Below are 15,590 nucleotides of genomic sequence, written 5' to 3' on the forward strand. Positions count from 1 at the left end.
TGAAGATCAAAATCTTGAAAATATAATACTGGGAAAGTAATTTTAAAAATTCTTTAAAAGATGCAATAACATTTTTTAAAGGGGATTTATTTGCAAAACATAAAAACACAACAACACTTCATAGACCACTTTACACAATAAAATAGGCAATAATATAACCTACATATTTTTGTAAGCATAAACACTCAGGTATACCAACGATGGTCACACAGTATAAAAGTTATGAGCAAAGAACCGTATTTATAAAGAAATAGGTCAAAAGGAAAAATGTATAAATGCATATCACTATATTTGGTAATTGTGTGTGCCCAGCTTTACAACTGCAGTCCTCTGAAACACCTTGATGAACAACCTAAGCTGTTTTGTTTAGAGATGGAGTCTTACTTGGTTGCCCCAGGCTGGAGTGCAGTGGCATAATAGCTCACTGTAGCCTCGAACTCCTGGGCTCAAGTGATTCTCTCACCTCAGCCTCCTGAGTAACTGGGACTATGGCACACACCACCATCCCCAGCTATTTTTCCCCATATTTTTAGAAATGAATCTAGCTACAACAACGTAAGTTTATTTTTATGAGATCAATCAAAACCACCACCATGGGTCACCATCACATATTCTGTTGTCCAAAGAGCCAAGATCTTGAGAAATTTTATCTTTCAAAAATGCAGATGCCCAAAAAGGACATATCTTCATTTATTAAGTTTCAATGTTTTTACATTTGTGCACAATGCTTAGACACAGTCAACCTTGTGATGATGCACTTTTGTGGAATCAAATTTACAAAGAAGCCAGGTGTGATGGCTCACATCTGCAATCCCAGCATTTTGGGAAGCCAAGGCAGGTGGATTGCTTGAGCTCAGGAGTTCAAGGCCAGCCTGGGCAACATGATGAAACTTAGTCTTTACAAAAAATATGAAAATTAGCAGGGCGTGGTGGTGCGCACCTATAGTCCCAGCTACTCAGAAGGCTGAGGTGGGAGGATCATATGAGGCTGCGACATCAAGGCTGCCGTGAGCCAAGATTGCACCACTGAGGCAACAGAGTGAGACCCTGCATTGAAAAAAAAAAAAAAGTAAAAAGAGAAAAAAATTTGCAAAGAATGCATAAAACAAATTAGCTCTCTCTGTCTCTATACAATTTATGCCTTCAGTATTGGAAATAATGCAAAGAAAATTCTACAAATGAAAAAAGCGTATTATGGGAATAGATTGTGCAACTGTACAGAGATAGTTCACTGGAGCTGGCTACTTTTCACAATCATTAACTATATTTCAAAGTCTTGCATCATGATGAATAGATGGGGTTTTTTTTATTCTTTTAGAACATGGCTTGCCTCAGACAGTAAGTTCACATTCATTTTCTACATGGTGCTATTTTTTGAAATTCTTGTATGATTTGATATATACTGACATGAGCATTTCCTATAAAATTTTCCAATCTTCTGTTTAGGAATTTTGCTCTTCTAAGATTTCAGCATTTCAACCTTTGTGATTGTGTCTTTCAGGATTATGATCCAAATCCGAAATGCTATTCCCAAATAATAATATCATCAATATGACCAGACTATTCTGAGCCATATATCTTCAAATATTGCCCCTTTTCCATTCCATTTATTCTTATCTTCTGGATCTCCAATTAGCTATGTGTTAGATCTTCTCAAATCTTTTCTATTTTCTACCTCTTTGTTCTTCTACATAATTTGAAATTCATTAAATATATCTTCAAGTTTATCAGTCTTTATTCAACCTCATCTAATTGTTGCTTAATCTATCTATTTAGCTTATTTTGATTATTTTCTACCTGGTTCTTTAAAAAATCTTCTTGATCACTTATTATAGGGTCTCATTCCTTATGCATATTTTAAAGCTTCTATTTCCTATTCTGTATTAAATATTTTCGGTATCTAAAATCTGTAATATGTTTCAACTATCTCATGTTTCTGGTTTTTCTTCACATATGGTGTGTTGTTTCTTACATGTTTCTTTTTTTTTTTTACTCTGAGCTGCTCATTTTTACTTGACCTTGAACTATGAAAATTCTTTGAGGTCAGAATTGAAAGCTGAATTTCTCCAGAAAGAGTTTGCATTTGTTTCAGCCAGTTGCCTGGAAAGGGAGGTACTACCAGTCTGTTACCACTTTATTTTATTGAGACTGTTTTAATTCATGCAGGTGGTAAAATTTTGGACTTCAAACTCTCTTAAGGCTGAGCTTTTTGTAACAAACATCTCAGGGAGATATGTTTGTCTTCCTAGTGGGGTTCCAAATGGGCAAGGTTTTCTGTTGTCTCCTATATAGAAGAGTTTGTTACTTGTTCACTCTTAAAATGTAAGTGTAGTTCTTCAGGGTTGAAGTTCTGCATACAGATCTTCCGTTGCATTCCCCGTCTTTAACAAGCCCTGATTTTGTCTCCTGTCCTCGGCACTCCATGCAGTTATAGAAGCAGCATTTTAAGGTCTCCTGGGTTTTGCAGGCACCCTGTGATGACAGCTAGCTTTGGCATTTTGTTGTCTCCCAGGGATCCTTCTTACATACTATGTACAGTTCCTCTCTAGGTACTTGGATACGAAAATAAATGACATTGTTTCTGCACTGGCGAGCTCACAGTCTAAAGGGAGAGGTGGCCGTATAAGCAAAAAATTAAACTAATTGATTAGTGGAGGCTGGCACAGGGTACTGTAGAAAGGCAGAGGGAGGAATTGTGCCTGAGAAAGGTCAGGAAGGGTTTCCTGGAAGAAGAGACATTCAGTTGGGCCTTGAAGGATAAACAGGAGTTGTCTACATGAAGAAAGGAAGAGAGAATATCTCTTTAGCAGGAGCAGCATCTGCAGAACTGAGGTAGCCTAGCTTGATCACAAACCACTTGCCCACCTGCCCAGTGTTGTGTGGTGTTTATGATTATTGTCCAGTCCCCTCCTAACTTGTTCCCCACCTACTTTGCCCAAATCCCATCCTCATCCAACCTCCGGGTCTTGCCTGCGTGGTTTCTATCTGTGTTTAGCTCTCCTCTGAACTCCATGTGTGTGCTCTAGACCTCTCTGGTGCTGGAACTGGGGTCTTTCCCTATGACGTACAAATTGGTTTGGTCCTCAGGTGCCTGGCAACTGGGTTGCCGAGGGAAAGAAAGTCCACACTAGATGCTTTAGTAATCCCTCAACCAAGCCAACCCTGATCATACTAAGACATGAAAGAAAACAGAATGTTCTGAGGAGAATTATTACCCCAGGATATTCTAAAAGTCTCATGCAAGGCGGGTAAGAGGCATGTCTGAAGAAGGCTTCCAATCACATTCAGGGCCTTGCTAACTAACCAAGGAGACAGACCATGCAGTATAGAGTTAAGCGACCTGTGATTAGACTTAGGAAAGCTGAGTAGTCTTGGCTCCAACACTGGGCTTTCATCACTCACAGGATAAAGTCCGAACTCCTTAGCCTGATAATGCAGCTTTTTGTCATTTGATAATAATATATCCATCCTATTTTTTTCTTCTGATACTTCAACCCATACACTTTTGCTCCAGTTGCTTTGGACAACTTGACCATGTGCAGATATATTTTCTTCTCTCACATTTCTGAGTCTTGGAAACTTTCTCTTCGTGTGTCCCCAGGATTTCCTCCTCCTAGCCTTTTAAGTCCAATTTTAACACCCACTAAAAGATCACCTTGCTAGTGAAGACTTTCTGAATTCCTCTGCTTTTTTCCCCCCAACAAGGTGAGTTGCCCCCTGTTAACCACTTCCATGGTAATTTATATATCTTTTGTCTTACCCATGAAGCTGTGAATTCTTCAAAAATGGGAGACATAGGTTTTTCATTTTAATATTCAGCTCCTAGTGCTATGCTTATACATAGAGGACTCTCAATAAATGTTCATTGAATACTGTGCAAGCTGTCATATATGTGCGTATAATATAAAAATATTTTCAGATGTTGTGGGGACACAGATTATTCACTTCCCATATAAATCCTCTGGATAAAAAAATACTAGGAGGTAAAATATAGCCGACCAAAACTGAATGCAAGAGGAGGCCATTCACCAAAAATTGACCATGCATTAAGCATTTTTAATTTTTTAAAATAAAATCATTTTTAATTTTTAATTTTTCTCCCAAAAAGACACAAGCAGGCTGCATTCATTGAATACAATGCAATAAAATTAGACATTAACAACTAAGATGTGATCAAAGTATATGCTTGGAAATTTAAAAGCAATATTCAAAATTACTTGGGTTAAACAGAAAATCAAAATGGAAATTACAATCTGTGTATCAATGAATAACAAAAAAATGACCATTTCATATAAAGACAGGTAGATTGAAGCTAAAGACACACTCAGGGAAAATTTTATAGACTTCAATACACCTACCAGAAAAAAATACTTTTTCGAAAAATTAAAAATAAATGCAGTACGCTTAAATGTAATAACAACTATTTAAAAACAATTTAATACTGACAAAATAGAATAAAAGTAAACGCATACATTAATGAAATAGAAAAAAGAGGCCAAGTGCATGCCTGCAATCCCAGCACTTTGGGAGTCCAAGGTGGGCGGATTATTTGAGGTCAGAAGTTTAATACTAGCCTGGCCAACATGGTGAAACCCCATCTCTACTAACAATACAAAAATTCGCCAGGAGTGGTAGCGGCACCTGTGATCCTAGCTACTTGGGAGGCCGAGGCACGAGAATCGCTTGAACCTGGGAGGCAGAGGTTGCAGTGAGCCCAGACTGTGCCACTGCACTCCAGCCTAGACAACAGAGCAAGACTGTGTCTCAAAAAATTAAAAATTAACAAAGACCTGGAGTCAATAGAAAGGAAGGTCTGGGTTACGATGATAAGGAGCTGTGGAGACAAAAATTTTTTTTTGTCATGCAGATGAAGCTTCCAGGTAACAGACTTCAGACAGAATAGATTGTAATAGATTGTAAATATTTCTCATCAACTTAAAGAGTCTGTTCTATTAGTAATTCCTATTAGTAATTAGTAATTAGTAATCTATTAGTAATTAGGGAGGAGTATATAATAAGGCATGGCTGACACCCGTCCTCCCTCACAGCCTGAACCAGTCTCTCAGGTTAGCCTTGGAATGCCCTTGCTGAGCGGAGGGGTCCATTCAGATGATCAGGTGAAGGGCTTAGAATTTTATTTTTGGTTTACAATACACGATACACAAAGGAGATTTATATACACTCATATACACTTTATATATTGTATATATGTTAATATATACAATATACATACATGCATATATACAATATATACATATATGTGTAAATATATATTATATATACCATATAAAGGATATATTCAGAACATATAAATAATTTAAAAAACAAAACCGATAGAAAAAGTGGACAAGTGGTGTGAATAGGTAATCCCCAAAAAATAAAAAATTATTATGACCAATATACGTTTGAAAAGATGTCCAACTTCATTTGCAATCAGTGAAATTCAAATTAAAGATGTTAATTCACCCATTAGATTGGCCAAAAACTTTTTAAATGATTGCAGTGACATGAGAAAATGAATATTTTCATAGTTTTTTAAGTTCTGGGATACATGTGCACAATGTGCAGGTTTGTTACATAGGTACACATGTGACATGTTGGTTTGCTGCACCCATCAACTCGTCATTTACATTAAGTATTTCTCCTAATGCTATCCCGCCCCCCAACAGACCCCAGTGTGTGATGTTCCCCGCCCTGTGTCCATGTGTTCTCATTGTTCACCTCCCACTTATGAATGACAACATGAAGCATTTGGTTTTCTCTTCTTGTGTTACTTTGCTGAGAATGATGGTTTCCAGTTTCATCCATGTCCCTGCAAAGGACATGAACTCATCCTTTTTTATGGCTACATAGTATTCCATGGTGTATATGTGCCACATTTTCTTTATCCAGTCTGTCGCTAATGGACATTTGTGTTGTTTCCAAGTCTTTGCTATTGTAAATAGTGTTGCAGTAAACATACATGTGCATGTGTCTTTATAGCAGCATGATTTATAATCCTTTGGGTATATACCCAGCAATGGGATTGCTGGGTCAAATGATATTTCTAGTTCTAGATCCTTGAGGAATTGCCACACTGTCTTCCACAATGGTTGAACTAATTTACACTCCCACCAACAGTGTAAAGGCGTTCCTATTTCTCCACATCCTCTCCAGCATCTGTTGTTTCCTGACTTTTTAATGATTGCCATTCTAATGGGCATGAGATGGTATCTCACTATGGCTTTGATTTGCATTTCTGTAATGACCAAATGACCTTTTTTTTTTTTTTTTTTTTTTTTTGAGACGGAGTGTCGCTCTGTCGCCCAGGCTGGAGTGCAGTGGCTCAATCTCGGCTCACTGCAAGCTCCACCTCCCGGGTTCTCGCCATTCTCCTGCCTCAGCCTCCGGAGTAGCTGGGACTACAGGCGCCCTCCACAATGCCCGGCTAATTTTTTCTGTTTTTAGTAGAGATGGGGTTTCACTGTTTTAGCCAGGCTGGTCTCACTCTCCTGACTTTGTGATCCTCCTGCCTCAGTCTCCCAAAGTGCTGGGATTACAGGCGTGAACCACCGCCCAGCCTCTAATGACCATTCTTGATGAGACTTTAAATTGAATATTGCCCTTTTGGAAGCATCCATTAAAAGTTAGTGTGTACGTATATATATATATGTTTGACCTAGCAATAAAAATAGTTGATAATTTGTATTATTGTTATGTTATGTTATGATGTCATTATATCCTTTACCTTAGAAAAAAGAAACAGAAAAAATCATATTTCTTTATATTCACACACGTAATATTAAAGCATTTTTTTTTAAAGTGTGGAAGCAGACTTAACCTCTGGTGTGAGGGCTAGTGTTGAAGAGAGGATCAAAGAGAACCTTTACTTGTTTGTATTTGAATGTTTATAATGAGCACATTAATGGCTACTCGTGTAATTAGAAAAAAAATTGAAGAAACTACAAACAACAGCAATGAAACTTGAGAGGCTTCTGATGTAGCCAGGTTGTACTAGCCCTTGCACTGTCACTTAAAAACTAGCGAAGTCAACCTTGAAGGCTCCTAATAGCACTGATCTTCAGTGACTGGTTTGCATGTCAAGGATAGCTGAAGGTGGATAAAAACTTCTCAGGCAGACACATAATTACCTGAATTCAGGGACCTGCGTTAGAATTATGTATGTCACTTTACAGGCATAATCACAGGCCCCAGGCTTTGAGCTGCTGAGAATCTCCCACAAGCTCTGCATTAGGCTGACACTCCCCAGGAGGATATAAGAACTGCCAATTATACAGAGAGCTACGTTCTGTAGTATCTTGACAGTCTCCACTCTTTCTCTTTCCTCCTCCTGCTATGAGGCTCCAGGTTTATTCCCCAGTAATTGGGGGCCACTCCTGGGTCCCTCTGCCTCAGGAGTCTTCTCTCCTGGCTGTGGCCCAATTAAGCCACAGTTGAGCTGCTCAGAAGTGAGAATTCCTGGGAGGCTTGTTAAGTTCAGTGCTTCCGAAAATGGAAGGAACATCATTAAGAACTTCAGCTTAATAGGCAGCTGGGCCAACACCAGCTGCAAAGCAGAAAAAGTGTAAGTGACTCAGTGTCCCTCAGAGGCATCCGAAAAAACTTGTTTTAACTTTTACCTAATTCTATCCCAAGTGTGTACACTAGCTACGAAGCACATACCCAAGACACCTCCACTTTCACCACCACTACCACTCTGTTATTTTCATCATACATCATTACAACCTCATCACCCATCAGTATTCTCATCATCGCTTTGCTTCACCGTCATCCCAGAACTATTGTCCTTTTCCTATTACATTATCATTCTCAGTATTATCACCAACTCATGATTTAACCATTATTATCATCATCATCAGTATTATCGTCACCCCATTATCGTTGCAAACACCATCATTCAGCTGCACCATTTCACCACTCCCATGGCCACAACCATAATATACATCTGTAGTTCATGAGAACAGAAAAACGTCCTGAAGATTCTAAGAAAAAGCCCTTATTTGAAAGGCAGACAATAAAAGTATTTTTAAATAGGTTTTCTCTTATTTCAATCAGGTGCAAGAGTAAGAAGGTAATAGACTGAGATAAGAAATTAAATGAAGAAATACAATGAAATAAAATTTGACACAATGGTCAAAATATAACCTAAACTGGAGAAAATAAACAGAAAAATGGACCTTGTATAAACATTAAAATCTTCTCAGAATGGAAGGGAAAAGAAGGAAAATTCTGATAATTACAGAATGGAGGATGAGTTACATAGATCCAACCTGTAAGCATTAAAGAACGTCTAAAGAAGAAAACAGTAAATGGATCACAGAGTCAGAATAAGTATATCCAAAGGTATAATATATAGGAAAACACTTTCTGAATTTCCAAAGAAATACTCTGAAGATTGAAATGTCCCGCTATATTCCAGGCAAAATTAGTAAAAAGATCTACACCTGCATGCATTCTCTTCTGATAATCTCTTTTCCACACTTCAGCTAGAATGATCCATTCAAATCACAAGTCTTAGAACATCATCCCCAGGTTCAAACGCTTTAATCCCTTTCCAGAGCTGTTCAGATAAAGGACTAAATTCCTATGTGGCCCACAAGGCCCATGGTTGGCCTTGCACTTCTGCACCTGCTCTCCCTTGTTTTCTGCCCGACTGGACCTTCTTTCTGTTCCTTGCACAGGCAAGCTCCTTCTAGTAACAGGAACTTGGCATATGTTGTTGCCTTCCCCCAGGAATGCTCTCATCCTCCCCCACAAATTTCCTCTGGTCAACTCTTATTTTAGGATCTCATACAACACTTCCACAAGGAAATCCTCCCAGACCTTTCTAATGAGGCTAAGCGTACCTACTATATGCTCATGTAGCACCATGCACTTTTCTATTTAATACTTCCAACAAGTAGGTTTATGTTTATTTATAAGACTCTTTGACTACTATCTGCCTCCCACTCAGAGTATAACCTCCACAAGGGTAGGGACCAAGGAGCCAAGTTAAGTTTCCAAGCAGGATGCACACTGCCAAATCCCATATTGAACACACACATCCTTGCAACACCAAATCAGGAAGTCCCACTGTTGGCTGTCCCTCAGTTGCCCTTTCTCCTCTTTCTTCTTTCATGGGCCTCTCCAGTCAGCCTTTGCCTTTAGAATTCTCCAGGTGTGCAGGAGACATCAGACTCATTTATCCCCAAAATTCCAAGGGACACACCAAAACGTCCCAAGTCCTCCTGGTGCACCTGTCCAATGTCATCATGGGGCAAAAGTGGGGAGGAGACCTAGAGGACAGCCCAGGAGGGAAAAAGCCACATTACTCTCCCCTGCAATAAAGACTACATTTTCCTGTTTAATGAACTTCTCTTTCACATTTCAAGTCTTTTCTTGTAGTCTATAGGTATGTGATAATGGAGTGATGGTCACAGGATTGGTTTGTGTCTAGCAACTTGCTGAGACTTTTTTTTAAAAGTAAAGATGTAAAGATCTCAAGATCTTCTGAGATAACAGGAAAAGTCCCAGTCAACATCCTGTTGTGATAATATTCTTGAAAGACTGGAAGATAGGGAATACGAAAAGGGGATCAACCATGATTCCACTTCCCCAAAACCAATGACTTTTTCTTTTCAGTGTATTTTCTTCCACTATTTTATACATATTTTTTGGATATATAAACTTGCACTTGTTGTATACTAGTCATTTGGTAGACTGCTTTTCTCCACTTCATATTATATCACATGCATTGCTCCAAGTTACTGCACATTGAATACATCTATCTTAAATGGATGCATAATATAATGCATGGTTTGTAATCAATACTGAAATGAACTTCTTTGTAGATGTAGGATTCTCCATTTTTGTACTAATTCCTAAGGGATGATTTCTAAAATTGATGTTATAGACTATGTTGGGCAACTGATTTTGCTAGCCAACATCCACTGCTTCTAGTAACAGGACTCTGAAGATTTCCTCTGCTGAAGCTTAGAAAAGCCCAGAAATTCCAACACATTATTTTGTGTGGTTAAAATAAAAGGATGATCAAAGTATGAAGCACATAGTTTATTGCCATACAAAAAGTTTCCTTTGATCATAATGCTTAAAGACGGGGAGAATAATTAGAGCAAATTTCACAGGGAATACACTTGACGGATGAAGTACATTAACCACATAGTGAATGAGTTCCAATTTTGTTACAGGCTAATTATTAAAGTCTAGTTGGTCAATTAGGATGACAATGGGCTTCTATGGAAAGAAAAGTCTAATTGAAGTTTAGGGAGTACCTTTATATGGCTTGAGCAACACAGTAGAAATCTGTGACAACATTTATATTTCCTAGACGTGAGAGGGCAGTGCCAGTGTTGACTGGTGAGGCTTCAGAGATTAACTCAAAGGCTAACATGGTTCAGCCCTGTTGCAGCCTGAGTTGTAGGTCTTTGGAGAAGCAGCCGACAGAGTGTAGCCCTGCCAAGGCCTAAATTCTCAAAGTGCCTGTCAAACTCTTAGGTTTATATGTACTTTAAAATACAGTAGTTGAAGTCTGTAACTCACCTATGAGGTCTCATAGGTGTGATGTGTGATGTAACATTCTCAGGGGGAAGGGAAGTACACTTCAAGTTCTTACCACAGTAAAACATGTATCACTCATGTAGCAAACTACGTAAGTGTTTGAAATCATTTCAAAGCTATGTAACACACATTGAATAGTTGTGTCAAATGTCCACATAGACAATCGTGTCATCAAATAATAGACTCCTTTTTTCCCCAACAGTTGCCTCTTCTTTCTTTTTCTTGCCTTATTACACTGGCTAGATTCTCCAGCACAACATTTAATAAAAATGGTGAATGCAGATGTTCTTGTCTTGTTCTTGATCTTAGGACACAATCATTCATGCCTTTCACCATTAAATGTAATTTTAGCTGTAGAGTTTTCATAGACACTCTTCATCAGGTTCAGGAAGTTCCTTCTATTCCCTCTTAGCTGAGAGATTTATCAGGAATGGTTGCTGGATTTTGTCAATGCTCCTCCTTCATCTATTGAGATGGATCGCATGGTTTTTAGTTTGTTAATATGGTCAAATACAGTAATTGATTTGGGGATGTCAAATGAACTTTGTGTTCCTGCAATAAACCCTACTTGGTCATGATGTTTTATTTTAAAAACATATTGTTAGATTTGATTTGCTAATTTTTAAAGAATTTGTGCATATATGTTCATAAGGGACATTGATCTATAATTTTCTCTTCTTGTAATATCTGATTGGTTTTGCTATCAGAGTAATTCTAGCCTCATAGAATGAGTAGAGAAGTATTCTCTTCAATATTCTGGAACAGTCTGTGTAGAACTGAAGTTGTTTTCTCATTAAATGTTTGGTAGAATTCACCAGTGAAGCTATCTGGGCTGGGGTTTTCTTTGTGAGAAGGTCTCTTCAAAAATTTAATTTATTTAATAAATAAAGAACTATTCAAGTTGACTCTTCTTGAGTGAACGTTGGTTCTTTGAGAACTATTCATTGATTTTTCTTCCTTGTTTACTGTTTACTGCTTTATTGATTTGCACTCTAATTTTTATTATTTCATTTCTTCTGCTTATTTTTAGTTTCATCTGCTCTTCTTTTTCCAGTTTCTTAAAGTGGTTAAGAACGTTGCTTAAGTACTGCTTGAGCAACATTCCACAAATTTTGATATGTTATGTTTTCAATTTTCATTCAGCTCAAAATGCTTTCTAATTTTCTACTTTTTAGAAGTCTGTTATTTAGTTTCCAAATATTTGGAGATTCCTGTTAGTCTTTGTTACTATTCCCAATTTAATTTGCAGTCACAGAACATACTCTTCTGAAAGGAATATAAAATCTTGGCACCTCAAATTAACTATGCCAAAAGGGAAAAATTAACCTTGGAAGCTAAGTCATGAAATAAAGCAAAACGCTTGCTTTTTCTTTTGTTCCTAAACTGATAGCTACAGCTAGAAGGCCACATGTGGGGGCCTCCCTCACCCTGACAATACAAATTAACAGCTTATCTTCACAGGTAAGGGACAAAAAGAAATCATCTCCCACCCATCCCAGGATTGCATGTTTGACTGCTTCCTCTACTCTATGTTTATTTTATGTGAAGTGCAGATTTACTGGACAGAAGACAAATACATAATTGACTGTTCCCTCTACCCTTCCTTTTGTTGTGCAACATTTGGATTCAGTGAGCCTAATCAAAGCCTTGGAAGAATGTGACCATACACTCCCTCTTTTTTTTCTTTTTCCCCTTTCCCCTCCTGCCCACTTTTCCCCATTTAAACATTGAATCCTTCAAAATCCCATTTGGAAAAAAGTACAGGTCACAGATCCTACAGTCTTACTGTGGCTTGTGTCTCTTTTTCCCAGGCACATCCTCAGCCTTGGAAAAATAAACCTTTAAATTGATTGAGACTTGCCTCAGTGATTTTCTTTGGTGTACACTCTGTATCACTTGAATACTTTTCATTTGAAGACACGCTTTATAATCCAGCGTATGGACTATTTTGGCCCAATGTTTTCTATGTACTGGAAAGAAATGTTTATTCTGCTGTTGCTGAATGGCATGTTCTATAAATCTCAATTCCATCAAGTTGGTTGATAGTGTTGACATCTTCTATATCTCTGTGGATTTTCCATTTGTTCTAGTGATTATTGAGAGGTATTGATGTATCTGCCTATAATTCTGGATTTATCTGTTTCTCTTTGGAGATTTCTCCATTTTTGCTTTATGTATTTTGCAACCCCTACTCACCAGCATGGCCTTCCTGAGCCCCTCCAAGAGTGATCTCACCACCAGCCCATCCACCCCTACCCCAAGGTCAACAACAGTGTCAGTAGTTGGCCTACGGGGGACCCCATTGTGTGCGTGTGATTGGGGAAACTCCAGGACCACCTGTCTAACTCCTTGCGCATTTCCAACCACCCTTACTCCGTGTCTCCCAGGCAACCAGACTGGGGTAAGTGTTGGGAAGATGGAGATACAGGTATGATCAGGGAGGGAAAGAGACTCCTCCCCCTACTCTAACAGGCACTGCTTCCAGCCCAGACTGGTGTGTGTGGTTGTACGGCAGGAGGGGATGTAGGGCCAGACCTGAATCCATCTATGAGGAAAAGTGAGCCTGTAGGCTCAGGTTTCCACTCCACCCTGAAGTTTGGCAGGGTAAGACAGATGGAACTCCTCTAGCTCCTCCAAATACTGTGAGCTGCCTCATTTCTGAAAGAGAGGTACGACTTGTGAGTCAGTGCTTCAGGTGTCCCCATGTCACTACCAGACTGCTCATGGCCACCAGATTCTTCCGGCAGCCTTGGGCTGGGAGAGGAGGCAGTCAAGGTGACTGTTGAAGGCATTAAGTGTTGGAGGGCTGTGCGGCTCCCTGCCCTTCTACCCACTCTCTTCTCTTTGGCTTTCCAAAAGAAAACTTCATTGTATCTCACCTTTTCTTACCTTCTGGTGAGGTAAGGTGAGGGAGAGAGGCCTCACATTTCTTCTCACTGCCTCTCACGAGTTATCCAGGCCCAGAAGTGTTACCAGAAAGGGGACTGGATCCAGACCACAAGAGAGGGTTCTTGGATCTCATGCAAAAACAGAATTCAGGGCGAGTCTATAGAGTAAAGTGAAAGCAAGTCTATTATGAAAGTGAAGGCTGGATATTATCCAGGCCTGCCCGCAGTCATCAGGAGGTCTAAACTCCTCCCTGTGGTGCTGTGCTTCAGTGGTCACGCTCCTTGTCCACTTTCTTTTTTTTTTTTTTTTTTTTGAGACGGAGTCTCGCTCTGTCGCCCAGGCTGGAGTGCAGTGGCCGGATCTCAGCTCACTGCAAGCTCCGCCTCCCGGGTTCACGCCATTCTCCTGCCTCAGCCTCCAGAGTAGCTGGGACTACAGGCGCCCGCCACCTCGCCCGGCTAGTTTTTTGTATTTTTTAGTAGAGACGGGGTTTCACCGGGTTAGCCAGGATGGTCTCGATCTCCTGACCTTGTGATCCGCCCGTCTCGGCCTCCCAAAGTGCTGGGATTACAGGCTTGAGCCACCGCGCCCGTCCACTTTCATGTTCCTCTCATACTCCTGCTTCCTCTTTGAATTTCTTAGGAGATAGCGGTAGAAGAAATAGTGAAAGTCTTAAAGTCTTTGATCTTTCTTATAAGTGCACAGAAGAAAACGCTGACATATACGGCCTTCCCTCCCTGCTTCGGCTACCTAAAAGCGAAGGGCCCCCTGTCCCATGACATGTGACTTGCTTGACCTTATCAATCACCTGGATGACTCACCCTCCTTACCCTGCCCCCTTGTCTTGTATGCAATAAATATCAGTGCGCCCAGCTATTCGGGGCCACTACCAGTTACCGCGTCTTGGTGGTAGTGGTCCCCTGGGCCCAGTTCTCTTCTCTTTATCTCTTTGCCTTGTATCTTTATTTCTTACAATCTCTCATCTCCGCACACGGGGAGAACACCGTAAAGCCCCATAGGGCTGGACCCTACACCATAGATTAGTTTTGCTTAGTTTTAAATGTTTTATAAATGGAATTACACAGGATGCATTATTGTGTCTGCTTTCATTCAACACTATGTATGCCAGATTTACCCATATTATTGTATATAGCTGTATTGTTCATACATTTGTATTGCTGTATAATATTCCAGTGTATGAATATGCCATAATTTATTTATCCATTACATTGTTATTGAGTTGTTTTGAGTTTGGGTTTATTACAAATAATGCTGCCATGAACCTCTTTCATATCTTTAATTATACCTGTGTAACCATTTCTTTAATACATATAGATAGGCATGAAGTTACTGGATTATACAATACACGCATACTCTTCTTTAGTACATAATGTCAAACATTTTCCAAAGTGGTTCTACCAATTTACATACCCAGCATCAGGGTATAAGAGCTCCAGTTGCTCCATAATCTTGCTAGTATTTGGTATTGACCATCTTTTTTATTTTAGCCATTCTGATGGGTCTGTAGTGTTAACTCATTGTGGTTTTAATGTGTATTTTCCTGAACATCTATGAGGCTGAGCTCCTTTTTGAATATTATTAGTCATTTTGCTCTCCTCTTTTGTGAAGTACCTTTTCAAGTCTCTTACTATTTTTCTACTGGAGTGTGTATTTTTTAATTTATTTATAGGAGTTCTTTTATATATTACTGAAAAGATTCCTTTTTTATATTTGTGGATTTTCTTTTTACATTGTATGGTATAGCTCTACCATAATTTACCTATTTTTATTTATAATTATTTAGATTGCTTTCAATTTTTTTATTCCAACAACTTCTACGAATTGAGTATTGTGGGTATTGTTTAGGATAGAGTACTTCAATCTCTTAGGTTTTATGAAATATTTTCTCAACAGCATTCAGCACCACAGGAAAGGCAAATGGCTGGGATCAGCCAGGTTGAGTTTTTCTCTCCAGAAAAGTGAGATAAAAAATAATAATACTGCAAGATAATTGATAATATTGATTTTTAAAAAGTCATTGAAATTGGCCGGGCGCGGTGGCTCAAGCCTGTAATCCCAGCACTTTGGGAGGCCGAGACGGGCGGATCACAAGGTCAGGAGATCGAGACCATCCTGGCTAACAC

The sequence above is a fragment of the Theropithecus gelada genome, chromosome 1 (assembly GCF_003255815.1).
Source record: "Theropithecus gelada isolate Dixy chromosome 1, Tgel_1.0, whole genome shotgun sequence".
NCBI classification, from domain to species: Eukaryota; Metazoa; Chordata; class Mammalia; order Primates; family Cercopithecidae; genus Theropithecus; species Theropithecus gelada.